Raw genomic sequence first — 17,750 nt, 5'->3', positions numbered from 1 at the left:
CACCCATTTTATATTTTTAAACTTGTTAAATACAACATATATAAAATATATGATCCAAGTAATCACAAGTTCTTTCCAAACAAAGATATGTTATATTTGATGAGCATGCATATAAACAACGCATATAAGAGAGATGTTATATTTGATGAGCATGGAGATAAACAATCCAAACAAATATGTTATATTTGATGAGTATGCCATAAACAACGCATATACGAGAGATGTTATATTTGATGAGCATGGTGATAAACAACACAGATACGAGGTAAGATATTAATATGAAGCTCTTTCTTTACCATACGTGAGCTCAAATAGTGTACTTAGGCTTTCAACTTCTTGTTGGGATTATTGCTGTAAGAGCTGACTGATGCCTACGATAACGATAAGATACGACACGAAGCGGTCATCACTCCTAAACGAAAAGTCCCTAAAGAGGAAGACCAGGTCCGCGACAGCATCTCACAAAGTGGCCTTATTCAGGGTTGTGAGAAAGATGTGAGAGGAGGATGTATCGTGATCTATATCATTGGAATCGTATGGACACTGCTTGTTGTGAAGGGAGGGTTCGTCTGTTTGAGGGCCATTCGACCAGAACAAATACTGCAGCAGATTATTCTGCCGTTAAGTGTCGTCATGTGTGAAACGATCCAGAATAAATTGTTACGCATCTTGAAAGACGAGGGGATCTCTCATTGCCATGGGTTGATACCCGGGTAAAAGCTCGCATTTCTTCACCTGATAGCGCGCATCGTGAGACGCCAGAACGAAATCCTCCTTGGCTCTCGCATACTGAAAGGGAACCCGTGTGTCCATCCTCACCACTTCGTACACCGTCGATCGGACCAAACGCCTACGCTTCAAAGTGTTGGTGTCGAGGATGTCGTTATTAGCACGGACCTCCCCTCGAACCTCCGCCGCCATATTTCTCATCAGTTGGTCACCTACTTGGACAATTCGCTTGATGATGTTTGGAAACAAAATCCGCAGTCCTCCGAAAGCATTGAAACACACCATAAAGAGCAAGTTATGGCACGCTTCATCTTTATTTACACCTAAACTCTGATGTGTATCTGTATCAAGAACCTCTGCTCCATAGTAAAAGTCTCCTAGCCTTCGGTAGTCCTTGTTCACTAAAACAGACAGGAGAGGGGCCGCGTGGATTGTCACTTCGTCCACGATCTTCGGTACAACGCCAGTACTAGCAATCAGACCTAGCTGAAGTGAAAGCCACCTTTTAACACAGGAAGGCCCATCGTTTTAGAGATCCTTTTCAATCGGATTTCTGTTGACCATACAACTGCACAGAAAATTAAACAGCGCATGTTCGTTATGCACATTAAATGGGGCTTTTATGGCTTCGCAGAACTCTTTCTCAACCCCTGCCCATAGCTCTTGGGAAGCCTTGTGGAACTCTGGAAACCACCTGTGGGTGTTCATATTGAGTACTTGTAGGTAAAATTTCTTGAGCTGGGCTTGATGTTCCTCTGAGGGGTCCATATAGGCCAACATCCTGGAGCCCCAAGTGAAATTTGTGTTGGGTATGTAGTTGCCAATGAAACATTTGGCTTTTCGACTTTGTTCATGTCGAATAGCACGCCGAAGATCTTGCAGTCCATAAGAACAATGGCCCGTGTTTCGGGAAACAGAGGCAGCCCTGGCGGCAGATTCACTCCATAGACAGTGCTCTTGTACTTTTCCATTCCACTTCTGAAGAAATTTTCTGGACCTTCTTTGACGAAGTAATCATATCGATCTTTGATCGCTCCGGCCATTCTTAGTCCATATGTTCCGGGAATGTTCTCAGAGGAAATCAAGTTCGTTGCAGAAGCCACATGTGACGCTATTGTTATTTGCTTATTTGTATTAGAGGCTCAAATACAAGTGTCTAGCGCTTGATCGGTACGTTCCCGAATGAATACAGTGAACTATAACTATAATACATATATACATATACTAGCGAACCAGCTAGCAGTGAGAAAATTTCATTCCTTCGCTTAGAAAAGCTCAGGAACTCAGATGTCTGCGACTTACTTGAAGATGGTGATCAAATGGTGCGGGTGATTACTACTCATCCCACAACGCAGCGTTAAAAACTGCGTGCGCTCGGCAAACCATGCAAATCACTTATTAAGTAAACTAATCTTTTATGATTAAACTATTTATTATTATAAAGCATCACGTTATAATAGTGTTTAAAACGCATCCTCAAAATTCAGACATGGAATCGTTTTAGAGTAAAATTTGTTTCCAAAATTAGACGCCTTGAATGGTCTTTATCTCTGGCGAAGCATACTTAACAAATCATAAATGAAAAGAAATGAATTAATTGATGCACGCGCTGAAATGTGATGTTGGAATAAAGACCATTCAACTATACTATTTTACTAGCCACAGCAGTACATTCTAAAAGTCTAAATATCTTGTGAAATGGCCAAATCCAAGCTGGAACCAAATTGATATTGAGATGACATCAATCATGCTAGTCCTCATCGAATTTTATGACGATACTCTATCGTAAAGCCAAATACACTTCAGGAGACACGAGGTGAAAATAAATTGGCAATCCAGTGGTAGGACCATAGAATTGTTGAATCATTTACGTAGTACGTTGTAAAAGTGAAAATACATCTAAATCGAGGGAAAAAAATAACTAGTTTTACAATGGCCAGTAAATGTTGGGGGCTCACTAAAATCCAACGTGAGCCTCGCCCATTTACTAACCATTGGCACAAAAGCGATTTTCATTAACCAATATTTCCTGTGTTACTAGTTTATTAATACACTCTAAGAGAAGGTCGTGACAATACCTCAAGCAAGTCAGCTGGACGTAGGTATATATGGCATTCAAAAAGTTGGCCTATTTTGTACTATGAGATCTTTAATACCTTAAAGATAGTGTTTCTACTCGGAGATGTTCGGTTATTTTTTATGACGGTTATATATATATTAGAGGGATGTAGATATATATGGCATTCAAAAGGTTGACCCATTTCGTACTCGCAGATGTCGAATACCCTCAGGATAGTGTTTCGGCAACTCTCACTCACGGATCTCTGGTTATCTTTTTACGATGGAACTCGCTATTGTAGCGAAAGAATGGCGCTGACTTGATAGTTTCTCTAGCGCCAGCGATCAGATCCCGAAGACACCTCCCCACTCTCCTCCTCCCGTCACCCGATGGCCCCAGCGAACGCTGCCTCTCCGACGCCCTTCCTCCTCTGCCACCGTCCTCCCTTGCCCACACCCTTCGCTACGCTCCCCTGCCCAACAACTCGATCACCTGGCTATATTAAGTTTCTGATTTCGAACATTCCAAATCAAAATTGCACGCACAAGTCTTTCCCTAATCTACCTCTGACCCATCTAACCATCCCATATTCAACTCAACAGGCCCTCGAATGTAAAGATGTTCTCGATAGCTACTCTGCTCTCCGACAGCTCCCCGCGCTCGAAATTGTATGCGTCTTGCTCCCTTGCGCTCCATTCTTGCGCTACATCAGCAATGTATATAGAGAGATCCTCAAGGATGTTGTTGATTGCATTTATGGGCATATGTTGTTGTCCAACTTTGTTCATTAACGTGAAATCTAGTTAACTATCACAATCTCTCTATAAGATTCTAGTTGTATAGAGGCATTCTCTAAGAGGATGACCTTTTTACCCTCCCGCTGAAATGTTGATCTATAAAAGCATTATCTGTTCTCTTTCTAGTAAACTACCACATTAGAACCTTGATTAGCATGTGCTTGGCTCCTTAATTTTCATTGAATTATCGAATTATTTTTTATTACGTTTGTTTCAATCTATCAAGCAGGATTAATGAGGACTGCATCCTTGCTTTGTGTGTATAAGAAACATAACCCTGGTGCCTCTCCAGTTGTCATACAATTAGCTTTACATGAATTTACTGATAATGAGGCAATACCTTATACAGACAGGGCCTGTTATTTCTTCAAGGTTCACAAAGGTGACCTAATGGGGTTTAAAGTTTCAACATTTACTAATTCCATTTAGACTTTGCAGCATGTATGGTCTACTAGGACCCGTATTTTATAGATACCATGGTTGAAAGTAAATTTTGAGTGATCATCCAAAAGTAATCCCAATTTAGCAACTTAGTCAATTTATAACAATATTTTTCTGTTTCTTAGATAAGAAAACAAACAATCAAAGTGAATATTGAAGTTTTAGTTATAGGGAGGGAAGACACCCTAAGGCTGGATGTCAAGAACATCATTTTAGAAACGAATTCTGAAATCATTACTGGCCACATCAAAGCTATTGCACACCACCCTTAAAGGGGGATCTCGAGTCAAGTTATATGGACGAATCAGGGAAAGATTTGTTTTCAGGATTGTGATTTCAAACATGAGCGAATAATGGAAAACCAAAGAGCATATTCATTGGAAAAATTCCTTGTTACACCCAGGTTCTTTGAATCCTTATCTCTAGGAGAACCAGAGTAGTGCTTGGGTTGAAATGAGTTGAAAAAAGCAACTCTACTTGGGCATTCCAATGAAGCTGCGAAATGTTTTTTGTTGGTGCTAGAAAATGATTTCCCAATGCCTACAGGAGTGTTACAAAATCATTTTCTAGTGCCTACAACAATGGTAGAAAATGGTGATGTCTTTTGGAGTCTAATGTTTCAAGTGAATTCCATGATTCCTCACCAACACTAAGATAAAAATGACATATATGAAGGAACTATATAGATATATTGATTAACTTTTAGAGTAGAGGGATAATAAGATTGATCATTTACAATATCTACACAAAAAGTGAATGAGAATAAATGAGAGAAAAAGGAAAATTGACATGGAAATATAAGAGAGACAATGCAAGGATGAGTCATAGTCCAAAAATCTAGTTTGGATTGGCAACATTTTTTTCAATCTTTGTGAGGAAACCAACTCAAAGCACTATCGCTTTTTTCATGACTAGTTTAGATTATTACTACTTCACAACTACAAACCTATGCTTAAGGAGGGGATTCATGTCCAACGACATCTCCTATTTGTTGGAAATCAAGTAAATGTATATTGATAAGATAATATGTCCTCTATGAGTAAGCCACTATGTGGTCATTGTTATCCCAATGTGGTGTTGTGGCGAGGAGAGGCACACCCTTAGAAATGGAATTCCTCCTCTCCTTTGGCTCCATACATGGGAGTTTTCAATGTTAATTAATTTCTAAAATTATAGATATGGGGGATTATTGAATGCATTATTCATTACAAAACCCATGATCTCATATACACATGTAATGGGTTGTAGCCTTTTATTTCAGTTCTTCATGATTGGCTTATGAAAACATGGTCTATATATTTTAACCTTCTTCTAAGTTTTAAAGGTTTTTTTCATTATGAATTTTCAGGGCCCCATGTCTATGTCCTTATAAGAGGGGCCATGGCTTATGGGAAAAGTGGGTGTTTTCATCACACCTAGGTTCTCATAAACTAATCCAACAACCATGGCTATAACTCTCATTGTTGTGTGGGCACCTTTAACTGATTTACCCCTTCATTTGTGGTGTCCACATGTGCTTTGGCATTGAGTTTTCATTGATGAGTTTTATAGGTTATTTAAAGGATGCATGTCCAAATATTCCGATATTTTTAGAGGAAAAGGGGAAATGTCGTAAATAAAAGACAATTAACCCAACTAGAACCATAAGAGAGCAGGAAGAGATTGAAGTCTCCACCATGTTCTTGAATGAAACCACAAACATAGAGGGGAAATAGTGAGGAGATTTGTCCTTACTGATATTATCCCATATTGTAATCTTACTTATATTAGACCATATCGTAATGCTCCTTTAATAGAGATTGAAGAATATTTGAAGGGAAAAAGCATTGCAGTGTGAGTTTTCGGCACTGCTGTATGTGCTGGTAAAATAGATGTTTGGTAAAGTAGGCCTACAACATAAAGTGGCAACCAAGTGCATGAAAACAAGTGTTTATCAAATCCGAGTCGGTAGCAACCAAGTGCATGAAAAATAAGAGTTTATCAAATCCGAGTCATTGGCAACCACATGCATGAAAAACAAGGGTTAATCAAATCTGAGGCAGTGGTAACCATTTTCAAGGTGTTCGTAACCATTTCCAAGGCTATGGAACCCGCAAGGGGGAAAAGTTCAATTGGTAAATTCATCAAAACTGCTAGTTGGATAGATGGGTAAAAGTGGCCACCTCAAATGGTATGATCCAGATGGAGCAAGACTCTTAGAGGTGTATGGGTCTGACACATTTACAATTTTCAGAGAAGATGGCTAGGAGTCGATTTTTCAACTCTTCACTGTGTATGATCTTAAGCTCATGAGCGATTTCATTGATTCGTTTGACAGAACTAATGCTAGGGTTTAGGGGCTACTATTTCAAGTAACATAAGAAAACATCGTTGAGGAAATGAAAGGACCAGCTAAGGGGAAAATATGGTTTAAGAGACAAATGGTGCAAGGAGTAAATCTAAATTATTTCTTGAATGGCGAAAACCATGATCGTCGTTGGAGCATTGGGGTGCACATAAATATTTTAAAGCGAGAATGGGCTTAGAATATGAGGAAGATTCAAATTTATTTGACATGTGATGGTCATTTTTCCAAAATTTTCTTATACAATATGTAATTTCTTATACATTTGGCTAGTTTTAATAGGTTGAACCTGCATTTTTAACTTCAACAAAGCTTAGTTAGGATGGTGGCCTTTACAAGAAAAAGGAGGGTTTGAGACCCACATGATGTATACACCATCATTTTATCAAGATATTATACTCCTATTAAATGAAAAAGAAAGCACAGTAGTCAAGGAGGACATTGGGACACCCCTTTTCCAGAAGGCATAAGAATAAGATAATTGTTATTATACAAACTGAGAGTAGTCAACAAGCTATTGAACAGACAATAGAAAAGCCTAATAGGAGAAAAAAACCTAGGGTTTCTAGGGTTTATAGAAGAAGGACTAGAGGAAAGCAATCAAAAGTCTAAGAGACGAAGGAAGATGAGACCATGGGAGAAGGCCAAAAGAAGGGTGAAGATCCTATAGAACCTGGCCATAGAATAGATTATGCAAGGAGGCCAAGAAATAGACCCATGAGCACATTAAGGTTGGGGTTTAAAGCTAAGAAAAATCTGAAGGTTAAGGATACTATTGTGATTGAATAGGAAAAGGAAGATGAGCTTGCTAGATATAAGGAGGGATTGTTAGAAGAATTGGTGCCACAAGCTCCGATAGCTGAGAAGACCCAATGGAAGAAAATAAAAATAGCTCCAGCAGCTAAGAATACCACATAGAAGAAAAGAAAAATAGCAAGAGCCGTGAGGGAAATCGAAAAAGAGGACGAGCTAAAAATCCTTCTAGAGGCAACAAAGGTCATTACCATCTAGGGTTTTCTTCTAAGGGTTTTTTGTTAATAGGGATTGTTAGCTTCAGGGGCTTAGACCTATGTTTAGAGTTAGTTGCACTAACTAACAAAACCTTATACCATCGTTCCTTTCGACAATGACCTGCTCACACAAACTGTAGTCTCACCCGAGGCGATATTGGGGGATGTTAGAACTAGGTTTCTGCATCCAAAGGGACTATGCAGTGTGGCTGTAAGGCTTTTATTATTTTAGGGCTTAATCCGACCTTTGTGAAGCCTTAACCTTTTTCTTACAATCGTCGAGAGTTTTCTACTTTAACACATTAGCTAACTTCGAGAAACTAGACTAACATGCATTATTTATTATCTAAAATAGTACCTAAACCTTCACACTGAAGTTGTAGAAGACACCTATGAAACAAACCATGAACAATCTAAAATGAAGAAACTATGTGAGCATACAAAAATTACATTATTACACAAATATCTCTCAAAATTCTTCTTTATTGGTCAAGTCTTTTAAAAAATAGTCTTTCTGGCCCAGTGCACACAACTGCAGGGGACCGTGTATTGAGCTATAGACTTACATAGGTCTCTGCTCACATAGCTATAGGAGCCTTCCCCTTCACCTCACTACAGAAAGATCTTACAAGACAAACTCACTTTTTTTCATCAATCTTATGATCATATCTTAGACTTACAAAATCATCCCTTTATATATGCTTCTAACCTTACAATGCCATGGTCCAAAAATCATGGGCAGAGATCAAAATCTTCTATGTAATTTAATCCCTTTACAAAAGAAGGGGATTTGACCCACCCTAAAGCCATTTTGACTCTTAGAACATTGCACCAATCGTGCTCCACTTCTAAAAATGTGGAGTCTTTACATATTTTGGACAAAACATAGACTTAGGGGACCCCTAGACAATAGACCCCCAATAGAAAGATGTGACTCGTCCTCGAGTCACTCAATTGGTACATCCTCAATTTTTTCTTTTAGGCCGTTGTAGGAAGTCTGCAATGGTTTGAGGGTTGTGCATTATTTTGTGGCTTGTTGTACTTCATCAATGAGCTTCTCTGTCGTCGACCCCTCTACTGTGAGGTTGATTTTCCTCTGAGATTGTTGCATGCTCTTCAGTTTTCCTTCTACACCCTAGGAAATACGGCAGGCCTCATCTACTGAAGGCTATGCACATGTAGTGATGATTTGTGCCATTCTCTGTATCTCATCTATCTATCCTTGGAAAAGTGTTCCTTCTTGGAGATGGGTAAATCATTTCCCAGGTGCTAAGGTCTACGCCATGGCTTTAAGCACATTGAACTCTAGCTTTATAACTATGATCTTTGCTTCGATCTTCTACAGATATGGGTCCTCCTATAGCGAGGCCCACATTTCCATTGTATCTTCAAAAAGTTGACTATAGTCCTTGACTGCAATCTCTATCTGAACTTTAGATGTTTTCATGGCAGCTTCGTGCTGCTCATGAATGTTTGGTGGCGTTTTAGGCTGAAACTTCATCTGAAGCTTTGTAATTTGCATATGTAGTTCAAATTGAACCTTATCCACCTCTTCCTTTGATTCTCTCACTACTACTGCTAGTTTCTGAATCTTTTATGTTGAAGCTACCTCGACTGGGATCTAGAGCTCTAGAAGCTCACTGCATGCTTTGTTGATGGCCTCTTCTAGTTTTGGATGCATGCAACTAACTCCTCGTGATCCTGAATCGCTTTATAATTTTCCTCAAACATTTGTTGGTTATTGAGTTTGACTTTGTTGATGACCAACAAAGCTCGCTACTCCCATATTTTGAGCTGATTCATTATGCCCTAATGGAGCTCTATAATGTATAAATGGGGAGCGCCGCAAGATTTAGGCTCATATTCTATAAGTTTTGGACACACTCCCTTTCCTTTGTAGCTTTGACGTGCAGTGATCCTTTTGGAAAATGGACTGCTTGAAGGTCTACGGTAATCTCGGTTGTAGGTACCACACTCACTTGCTTCACACTAACCCAAACTATGCTCGCTTGAAGCACACTGATCTGCACCTCCAATTCTCTAAGGCCTTGCTCGTCCTTTGTTAAAACTAGCATGTATTTATTCATGCTTTCCCCCACATCTCTTCCATCCCAGTGTGGAAAGTGTTGCCAATTTCATCAAAGTCCCCCTCAATGAGGACCAAAGCATCAATGTTGGCAGATTTATTTGACTTCTACTTCTTACATGCACTGCTAACACTTTTCTTCTTCCTCTTCTTGATTATAAACCGGAAATCAATGTCCTCCATGTCTATGTCAGGGTCTCCACCACCCTATTCCCCTTCACTAGACTTGTTCTTAGCTACAGCCTCGTTAGTTTTTCCGTCGAGGCCAATGGTGACCATCGAAGGAACTTTCTTGGTATCCTTCTTGGATGTTGATTTTTCACCCTGCACATTTTTTCTTGCCTTCGCGGTCACCTTTACCGTTTTTGGGGTAAACCAATAACTCAACCACTTATTAATGACTACCAAGATGTCATCTTCAAACACTAAGTATGGTAGCCAATGCCATACCTTCTCCAAATATTTCTTGGCATGGATAGAGACACTATGAAAATATGCATTAAAATCAGCTACGTTGCCAAACTCTTGAAATAATGCAGGTGATAACCGCGGCCTTTGGTTGATGACTGTGCCCAGGTCCATCTCAAAAATAACCCAAAATATTTTTCTCTCCATAACCTGGATCGGTTCCTTAGAGGCCCATAGAGAAGCAAACTTCGCAGCCTCATACACATCAGGCTCCACATTAGGGAACTGTGAATCCTCCGGTGTTCGCCATGCTACCAACATGATTAAGAGTAACAAGCACCTGTAATGGAAAGGCTTCCCTTCTTCTTGTGCTTCATGGTAGTCATCCAAAATCTCCTGAGAGAGGTACCCAACCTAATTAAACTGAACCCCCTTACTACACTGCACAGCCAATGATACCACTAGGGCTGGCACCTCATGTGCTTGACACTTCCTCATGATTTTACCGGCCAAATTGGACACGTAAAACACACAACTTCATCATTAATACATCTAGTATCATAGCCCTGAGACTTCTTGACGATGCCATAGTCATTATTCATTCAGTCAGCCAAATTCTTCTCTTGATATTTCCCAACAAATGCGTTACTAGGGTTCGTTCCTTCACGAGGCAGTGCGATAATTCTTTGAATCACCATATCATCAATTTGACTTGGCTCTCCAAGCCAGAAACTCCCATCTTGTACCAATGCTAATAGTAGGCACACACAAATGTTGTTTATGTTTCTTCACCCGAAATGTGGAACATACAACATATTCAAGAATCCAACATGTTGAATCCTGGCTACCCACTTCATTGGTTCAAACCTTGTCACTCAAGCTTCTTCGTAATACACATATTGGAGGTACTTGATAGGCTCAAATTGGGGATACTTTTTGCGATCATCCAAATACAAATCCATTTGTAGGTATGGCGCCTTCGCCAGCAACTCCCCCTCAATTAGAACTTTCTCTGGTAATATTGGTGTAAATATATTGTATTTTATGGAATCTGTGTCCTTCGCCACCTTCGTAGTTAGTTTCCGTAGTGGCATATAAGGGGGAAACTTGGAGATTGGTTCCACCTCATCTGTGTTCATATCCACAAATCTTTGGGATAATTCTTCTTTATCTAGATCTTGGGGCTCCATGGGTTGTTTGTGTGGATCCATTTTCTCCTTTCTTCGTACTTCTATAGTGATTGTCTAATAGGGGTCCCCTAGGGCTTATTCTACTTCTCGGCCTCTGATGTTGTGGAAGTAGGCTTATTTCTTGGCTATCTAGGTGTAGTATTATGCACTTGATGGGAGCAAATCATAATGGATTATAGCCCTTAACCTAAAAAGTCCTGCTCAAGCTTCTTCCAACTCCAACTGGACATGTAGCAGAAAGATCAGCTCACACAAAGGCACAAAAACTCACATTGAATTATCAAAAACCAAAGTATCTGAATCTGGAGTGGGATGCAATATTTATAGCCATTTTGAAATTGAAACCACTCAATTCCCTCCAGATATTCCTCATAAATGCGGATTTGGCAGAATATTTTCCAAGATATGCCTCTTAAATGTGTTTTCCCCACTCCTTTTAATGACAATTTTCCTTTCAAATCATCCCCAATGGTCATATTCAGGATGAGCTGCATTAGAGCCCTCCTTGCAGTGCAGTTACCCCATTTTAGTTGTAGCTTTACCCGCCTACGCCATCCTCCTTAATGCGGCACAACACACCTTCTTCGACAAGGTCCTTCATTGGAAGAGTAATTTATATTCCCGTGCTTCCTTCCAACTTCTTGTAGCACTAAGAGTGTCCTCCATTCATATAGTCATTGTGCGGTCCCAGAGACGGAGTCGTCCCTATAGAGTTTCAATCTATTCCCATTCACTCGTCTAATAATTAATTCTCCATTCAGCTTCGTGAGTTGAACTATGCCACCATCCGAGATATCCTTGATAATGTACAAGTCTATCCAATGCATAATGAACTTACCAAGATACTACGCGAACTTACTATCGTACAAAAAAACAAGAGTCTCCACTGTGAAAAGTTTGTTGCTTAATATGGAGATCGTGCCATACCTTTTCCTGACATTTTTGTACTTTTTGGTGAAATCCTACAAGGAAGCGATCTTCTTCTAGCACGCATAGTTGTTCCAATCGTGCTTCCATAATATCATTGTCTTCCATATTCATAACTACTGCGATTCTAAGACTGGGAACTATATATTCCATTGGCATTACAACTTTATGTCCATACACCAACCTGAATGGAGTCTTCCTTGTCAGCTTCTTACAAGTAGTCATGTATGCCCATAACACTACAGGTATGCGCACATCCCAATCGTTCCTATTAACATTGCACACCCTCGTCGGAGAAATCTCCAAAATTTTGTTAAAAGCCTCAATCGTGAAATTCGCCTGAGGATGATAGGGCATGCTCTTCTGGTAATGTACCTAAAATTATTTTGTTAATACTTCAATCATGATATTCAGGAAGTGCGTTCCTCTATCACTCATCACAATCTTCGGGCACCCAAACCTTGATAATATATAATAAAAAATGATGTGTGTAGCAGTATCTGCACTACAAAATTTTACGGTTGTGCCTCAATGTCAGGCGGAAAGAGTCGATTGTGCGGACACAACCAACCTCCCTGGGAGCCTAAGACTCTCTAGTGACAAACAAGACAAACAAGAGCAATCCTTCTCTAAACATGCATTTACTATACGGGAAATCAAGTGTTTAGATCCTACCTGTAATCCAACGCTGTTGTAGCAGTCCAGCTCCGCTGATCCGGATGAGCTCCTCCTTCACTTTGAAACCTGCATACACTAACAATCAAACGATTAAATAGCACTTGATAATCTCATAGAATAAAACATATTTAACACATAGACCAAGGAGTACATGAAACAACTCATAAATAACAAGTTATTGAGAAGAATGGACTCATTTGCATTAATAGGTAACAAAAGGAACAAATACAACCTGAGCCTTGGTGTTGTGCAAGTCCCTCCCAGGGTCCATCAAGAGTTCTCCTTTACTTTGACAAAGCTCACCCACTTCCAAATAGAACAAGCAAAGATGGCAATCTCTCCTCACAAGCTTCTAAATGGGAGTCCTAATTCCTGCAGCATTTACCCTTAGAAATGTATAGCTTTCAACCTCTCCTCCTTCTGGCCCAATGCCTGTATTTATAGTGCTCAAGAGGAAGTTAATCAGGTCCACCATCAATGGGATAATCCCCTCTTTGGATGGGATAGCTCCCTTATTGATGGGATAAGTTCCTCTTTGGTAGGAGTGCATGAACCATCTGGAGGCGCTCAATACACGTCGAACAACCTTCTAGAATGCTCTAGAAATGACCACAAGTGACTTTTTAAAGATGAAACTTGCGCATTTTAACCTTTACAGGGGGACGCACCTGCCCCTTTACATACAGAGCGTCCAAAGACGCAGCTTTTGTGAACATTGGGTGCGTACCCGCAGGTAAGGTTGAGAGAACCTGCGTCCCCAGAGATAAATACATTTAGAAAGACTTTCTCTCTTTTTTGGAGTTTGACATGGAGAGCAGAGGCATAAGACTTGCCTAAGAGGGTAGCATGACTGTTGATAGAGCCATCCTAACTGTAAATAGTCATGGTGACATTTTTTAGTGTAACAGATTGCCCCCTAAAGTGCGAAGCCTGAAATAGATTAGGGTTTTGTATTATCTAGGAAGGGTGAAGCGCTTTATCATTTCAAGGATTATCTCGTGGAGAGCCTGGTCAGAACCTGCAATTTTCAACACAAAATACATGTATAAGATTATATCATCACTGAGGTAGGCATTCCCATACTCAGATTAAAACTTTAACTAACAGACTAACTACTCTGATACAGGAATGATCTTGCAGTACATCATAATCATAGACTTTTGTAGACACAGTATGGGCGCAGCCATCTGTTTATGATTAGTCTACTTAGATAATGAATACAAAACTCCTCGCAGCCTGGATGGTGGAAACTAGATCCAGGGTCTTCATTTCTACTCCTCGAATTGGTACGATTCTAGCCATGCGAATAAATGAGTTGATGTCGAACATGGTAGAAACCACTTGATTACCAGTCGATGATGTAAACTGTTAACAAGTGTGAGAGAGACCACCAGTAATGTCAATGGTTCTCAAAGTACCCAGTACAATCCATGAGATGTGAATGAATGAGTTGATGTCGAACATTTCACGGAATCCTTTGATCGAAAGTCAATGATGTAAACTGACGTCAAAGGCGAGAAACCTGCCATTGATGCATGCAGACTTCAAGGTACTGACGATTTCTAAGTCATCTCTCTAGATAATGTGCTGATGTCGATAGAAAGCGACCCGTTGCAGGCAAGCCCACAACACGAAATCATTGTTCAAGTTGAAGAAATGTTGCTGTAAGGACTGACTCAGGGATGGTCAAATGGATGACAAGTATTTTGCAGATGAAAGTTTTGCTTGCAGACCTCTTGAACACATAACGACACGACAGATGGCTTGGTGATAAACGACTCAAAGTTAATCCCCGGAACCCGGCTGAAGACTTTCAAAGTGGTTTGATCAACTGTGAGGTAAAGGATTTCCCAACCCAGGTGAATGAAAAGTGTCGTGTTCAAGAGTGGTAATAAAGTTTCTTCTGAGACAAAAGGTAACAAATAGGCTCATTCTTCTCTCTTTTCCCCCACCATTTCTGGCAAGTACCTCTTTATTTTTAACAAGCTTGAGGAGGATAACATATGCTTGATTATAAGCTCATCCTTCGGATGAGTCCAACCTAGTTTTGATTCGAACCCTAGGAAGGAGTGGTTCGTTCCTGTTTGTAATTGAACAGGTCCTTTACTGTGAAATGTTTAACGAGCCCAGTATAGGAGAAACTCGGCGTTTTTCAATTTTAGAGAGTCTGAAAAACTTAAGAAGACTCCAAGTTGAACTTTTTCGTAGATTTGTGTCCCTCAAGCCCGAAAAAGTATAAAATAATACCTGGGGGAACCGCTTGATCTTGCGACCAAGGAGTACTTTCATAATTAGTGTCACTGACCTGAAAAGTAAAAAGCGATCAAGGACACGTCGTTTTATTTCCGTATCGAGTTTGAAACGACAAAAACCCGGCAATCTTTTCCTGATTTTACGGTCAGAAAAGAGCTATAAGGGGACCGTCTTTTAATTCCGTTTTAACGAGTGTAAAAGAAACGCTCGGCAATCTTTTCATTTTTTAGGAGTCAGAAAAGGGCTTAAAAGATGACTCTGATATTTTGGTTCGTGAAAAATGACAATTTTCCCTCTAAGTCCCTTTGTCCTGCACAAAAACAACACATTACTCATACCTGTTTAAGATAGGCAAAAATACATCGAAAAACATCCTTCCATGGTGAAAAATGAACAAATTCATCCAAAAAACCTATAAAAAGACTTTTTACCATGTCATTTTTACCATTTTACTGTTGAGGTTGAAAAAAGGGCTTTTGGCAAGAAACTTCCCGTGGTCGCTGCGGAAAATCCGACCGTCAGAATCGAACGCCGTCTCTTCCAGGTATTTTACAACATCCTACTCTTCAATTTCATCCGATTAAAATTGTATTTTAGGTTTTAGTTTTGTTTTTTGGGGGGTTTAGGTTTCAAAATGCGCTCTGCGGTGGACGCAGGTGCCCTTCGGGTGACCTGCGTCCCCCGACTTTTTCCTATACAGGAAAATGGTCGGGGGACGCAGCCCACCTTCAGGCCAGCTGCGTCCCGACGCCCTGTGTTCTAAACGCGGGGTGCGTCCTCCGTGGAATGCGGAATTTGAAACCCCAATCCTCACAAACAACCATTCAAATTTCCCCAAATTAATTCTAATCATTGTTTCTTGGTGTGTAGGGCACTCACCATGTTGGATTGGAGAGAAAGAGAGCACGAGGACGTTGATTTAGCTGCAATTGAACATCAACCTTCCATTGATGCCCTAAAAGCATGCGGGCTATATAAATACTGGGCCATACCTGGCATGAGGGCTCAGGTAAGATTCTTAGAATGGCTGGTTGAGAGATGGAACGTTCAAGAGCAATGCTTTTACATAGGAGGGCACCAGCTCGAGATAGAGCCCTCTGATGTATACTTTCTCACTGGCTTGCCAAATAGAGGCGAGCAACTCAATCTAGCCGGGACTAGGCCGGGTGGCCAATCCCTTGCTAGTCTCCGGGCAGATTGGTGCACACCCAATGCACACCATGCGAAAGGCGTGGAAATCAAACACATCTCTCTGCGTGAACTCAAAGTTATAGCTTTCACGGTTACCAGAATTTGCGGCGCAGCCGCTTTACATATTGCTTCCGGGTCCCAAATGCGGATGGCGATTGACTGTTACCAAGGCACCATTTTCAACTGGTGTGATGCTGTGTCGGCTAATATGAAGAGCCAACTGACTAAGGCAAAGAACGGACGACTGAAAACCTTTGGATATGGGCCTTTAGTCGTGAGCTTTGCCTTAGAGAGAGTTCCGATGCTGATCCCTCAGCAACTCACTGTTGATATCTTGGGTCCTCGGGAGCCAAAGCTGGTACGATGGGTTGCGGTGATGGCCCGGCATCCTGACGAGGGCGCGGCAGTTGTTCGATTCTCTGATAGTTATTTTCACTGGTTAGAGGACCAGGTTTTTTCGATCCAGGACTTTCCGTATGCCGGAGTAGATTTTCGAGGTGATCCGGACATGGTTCTTCCACAGGGAGAACAATGGGATGACAGAGGTACTTTATTTTTCACAAGTTTTCAAATTATGTATTTTTTTTTTGTTTTTTATATATATCGTCTCAAAACTGACAGTAAAAATTTTCAAAATGCAGATGTTGGTCCACAGCGCCCAGCCAACCTCCGGCCTTTTGAGAGGAGACATCCAGTTGCACCGGTACCGGCCCCACAGGACGCGGCTGCAGAGACACTAGCTGAGTTGGAGCATGATCTAGAGCGTCTGACGGCGGATATGCCTGAGACTACCATGGATGATATTCCTATCAGACTTCAGCGCTATGTAGTCGCAGTCCCTGGACCGTTTAGGAGATTTTTGCGTAAGGTAGCCCGTGCAGTGGTGTCGTATAGGGAGCACCACCAGTGATTGGCTAGTCACTTTGTAGACACATGTGACATTTTTGACTTTTTGTACTTTATCATTTTTGCCGATCATAAGGTGTTTTTCAACCTATGATCGAAGACGATGTATATTTTTTGACACACTCCTATCTATATATATACTATTACCGGCTTATCTTGTTTAACATATGTGATGAAATGTTTTTAAATTTACTTGCATGATTATCGTAAATGTCTGTCCAACACTCGAGAAGCAATTGCATCTGCTAATGTATTTAAAGACCTTGGAATATGCTGATATTCAATGTAATCAAATTCACGTTCCAAGAGACGCACTCTCAAAAACAACCTTAATAACACAGGATTTCTAATGGCATAAACTCTATTAAGCTGTAATACAACAAGTTCAGAATCTAACCTCACTATCAAACGTCGAATTCCAAATGAAATAGATTCGGATAATAATTCAACCACTGCACTGTATTCTGCAATGTTGTTCGTTGTTTGACCGAGGCTTACCCCATGCATAGAAACTAACTCGTCAGAGGGTGAATAGATAACCCAAGCTGCGGAAGAGATATTCCGTGTACTACGACAAGCACCATCAGCAAATCCAATGTATGTTTGGAGAGGCGTCGACATCTGCAATATCAAGAGTAAAACCAAGATAAGCCAGAATAACGACGAAAAACACACTCGCTAAGCTAAGCACACTGACTAACTAACAAACATACTAGCTAGAAAGAAAACCT

At 40.5% G+C, this 17,750-nt stretch overlaps 1 pseudogene; it reads right to left on the bottom strand.

The window, feature by feature from the left end:
* Positions 1-459: 459 nt before the first annotated feature.
* Positions 460-3,484, bottom strand: LOC149247704 (allene oxide synthase 2, chloroplastic-like; annotated as a pseudogene).
* Positions 3,485-17,750: the final 14,266 nt, after the last annotated feature.

The sequence above is a fragment of the Pinus tabuliformis genome, chromosome 7 (assembly GCF_031772625.1).
Source record: "Pinus tabuliformis cultivar Carrire ecotype Pingquan chromosome 7, CPIR1, whole genome shotgun sequence".
In the NCBI taxonomy this organism is placed as follows: domain Eukaryota; kingdom Viridiplantae; phylum Streptophyta; class Pinopsida; order Pinales; family Pinaceae; genus Pinus; species Pinus tabuliformis.
The sequence above is the reverse complement of the archived record's forward strand: the minus strand, read 5'-3'. Positions and strand labels throughout refer to the sequence as shown.